We start from the raw sequence: 3,351 nt of genomic DNA, 5'->3' as shown, positions 1-3,351 counted from the left end.
TGTCTAACAATACAGTTCCAGCAACCCCCAATACAACAATAGATGGAGATAGAGAATAGACAGTGATAGATAGATGAAGTGACAGTGATAGATAATAGACAGTGATAGATAGATGAATAGACAGTGATAGATAGATGAAGAGACAGTGATAGATAGATGAATAGACAGTGATAGATAGATAAATAGACAGTGATAGATACAAAAATAGACAGTGATAGATGAATAGACAGTGATGGATAGATAGATGAATAGAGTGATAGATAGATGAATCGACAGTGAGAGATGAATAGACAGTGATAGATAGATGAATAGACAGTGAGAGATGAATAGTGATAGATGAAGTCAGAGACAGTGATAGACAGACACATGAATGATAGACAGTGATAGATGAATAGACTGATAGTGATAGATGAAGATAGACAGTGATAGACAGATAGTGATAGATATACAGATATAGTGTTAAATACAATGAATAGTTAAATAGCGACGGTGATAGATATATGAAGAGACAGCTATCTCTGAACAAATAACAACACTCCATAATTGCATAAAAGTGATATATTCTTTATTACTTATATAGACAACAACATATACATTATTATGAATATTTACAAGATTTATAAGTCTATGATATACTGTAAATAATTGTGATATTACAATAGAAGTAAAACACTGATATAAAGACATGGATGGACATTAATTGTAACCGCTCTCTGTAATGGGATAAATGAAAATGTAAAGTCAGTACATTTGTAATTGTTAGAATAATTTCATTAATCACCACTGCAATACAACTGCTGACATCAGACCGTTAAAGTTCTGAAATTTACCCTTTCTGTAAAACTACAACTGCTGACATCAGACCGTTAAAGTTCTGAAATTCACCCTTTCTGTAAAACTACAACTGCTGACATCAGACCGTTAAAGTTATGAAATTTACCCTTTCTGTAAAACTGTCTTGTTGACAGAAAAACAAAAGAGTAGCCTGATGTGTCTGGAATGAATACATCCAAACTCTATACACCCACTTTATCATTACTGTAAAGTCAGGTTCTGAAATTTACCTTTTCTGTAAAACTTTGTCTTGTTGACAGATAAACAAAGTAAGGAATAATCTGACTTGTCTAGAATGAATACATTTAGTAGATCCAATACTCACACTCGCATTCTAAAATTTACCCCTTTCTGGAACATGAAGTATTTTATTAAAACAACTAAAACTCTGATGTTCCCTCTGAACCAAGTCGACATGCCACCGACACATTTCTTTTGATGCACCAAAATTTGGTGTTCACTTATCCCATAATAGGTAGTTGAAAGGGTACAAACCGAGATTATAAGTTTTAAGGATGCAATTTCTTTTTGCATATTAAAAGGTATTCATAGTATTCAACAGACTATTCTATAGTTAACTATCACATGCAATTAACTGAAATCAAATCTAGTCTTAGGATATAGCTTATTAATGATCTGATGATGTAATTAATGCGTATCAGGAAATGTACAGGAAATCCGTACTACGCAATCAACAGTTCTAACAATGCCAGAACACAAATTGTAATGTCATAGAAGGTATGCATTCACATTAACATGTTAATATGTACAGGAACTCTGTACTCTGCAATTAACAGATCTGCCATAACACAAATTGTAATGTCATAGAAAGTATGCATTGACATTAACATTTTACTAGAATCGCACTTTGTCAAAAAGATATACAGGATATTATGCAATCAACGGATCTGCCATACCACAAATTGTAATGTTATAGAAGGTATGCATCGACATTAACATTATCTTAGAATAGCACTTTGTCAATATGTTCACAAACTCCCCACTATGCAATCAACAGTTCTAACAATGCCAGAACACAAATTGTAATGTCATAGAAAACATGCATCGACATTAATGTTTTACTAGAACAGTATTTTTCGTAAAATTTTCACTTGACTAAAAAGCTTATTAATTCAGCTTGTGCCACATTAACCACAAGAAAGTCCACTAATTTATCATTTTGACCTTGATACAAAATTTTACATTTTATTTCATTGAGGTCACACAGCTCGTATCTATACAATGAAAATGACTGTCCTACCACCAGCATTGCATATTCAGCACTTTACTTCTGTCCAGACACAAAGGTGAAAAGGGGTCACATAAAAGTTTAATTGCTATAAAATTAGCTATTGTCTTCAACTGCTATGCATACAATATAACTATTTTATCACACATGGCTACAATATATCCTCTATTTGCAAGAGCTTTCACTAACTTTTTACAATGATCTACTATTGTTTCCGTTCAGTGCCATAGAACATGACGTCATATTGATTTTGGCGCTGTACAAATTCTTTTGATTAATTAATTGATTGACATTCAAAAATCAAGTTACGTTCATTTTATGTCAGCCGTTATTAAACAAGACACAAAGGAAACAGGCCGATGTATTGATTAATCCAGTTGAAATTAATGAAGTATTGATTGTAAGAAGTCTGGGATAAAAATTTAATACTCATTACAATGAAGTTAGATTTAATTTGATGAGGACATTATGTTTTTGATACAGAGCTAGACATATTTCAACTCTAGACTAACAATAACACAATAAATACAGCAGGATCTATTACCCAAACATAAAAACTAAGTACAGTTGCTTTAAAAAATAAAAATCCAAAAAAAATAGTACTAATTATTCATCCATATGAGTAAGAGCCAACAAGATTTGTGATTTCTCATGTATTTTTTTATATATACATTAGCGAATAAACTTGTGGATGACTCAATAGAAAAGGGGTTCAGAAAACAGTAATAGAAATGACAATACAAGCAAGTAGTAGAATACACTGGGAACTCTGTTCTTAGAATGCACACGCACTCCAACTTGTAACAGAAACTTACATCACACAAGAATGCACGCGCACTCCAACTTGTAACTGAAACTTACATCACACAAGAATGCACGCGCACTCCAACTTGTAACTGAAACTTACATCACACAAGAAATTTTGATTTGATCGTCTGCCTTATCGGCATGCTGCGTGACTATATAATGAGTTCATCAGAAACGGCAACAATGTTAACAACAACAACGTATAACACAAAATATGAATCAATAAATGTAATTCACGACAAAACTATGAATTGAATGAATTGAAAGACCAGTTTCATGATATTAGTCTAAAAATACATCAGACATTCTGCTTAGAAAAAAATCTTAATTCTACTAATAAAACTGAGACTTGTATCATTTTCTACTTTTTTTCCTTTTATTTTTTTTTTTACACCAGAGATAATTTAACTCACTTTGAAATGTAAGCACACAAGTTTAAAATGAGGTTAAAATTTTGTAAA

General features: G+C 31.9%; 1 long non-coding RNA gene across 1 annotated transcript in view; it reads right to left on the bottom strand.

Annotated features, from left to right (window-relative positions):
- Positions 1-3,165: 3,165 nt before the first annotated feature.
- LOC144450337 (uncharacterized) overlaps positions 3,166-3,351 on the bottom strand; it is a 43,813-nt gene continuing 43,627 nt past the window's right edge. Inside the window, exon 3 of the long non-coding RNA XR_013482233.1 lies at positions 3,166-3,351. This exon is cut by the window's right edge and continues 808 nt beyond it. This is a non-coding gene — a long non-coding RNA (uncharacterized LOC144450337).

The sequence above is a fragment of the Glandiceps talaboti genome, chromosome 19 (assembly GCF_964340395.1).
Source record: "Glandiceps talaboti chromosome 19, keGlaTala1.1, whole genome shotgun sequence".
Classification (NCBI taxonomy): Eukaryota; Metazoa; Hemichordata; class Enteropneusta; family Spengelidae; genus Glandiceps; species Glandiceps talaboti.
The sequence above is the reverse complement of the archived record's forward strand: the minus strand, read 5'-3'. Positions and strand labels throughout refer to the sequence as shown.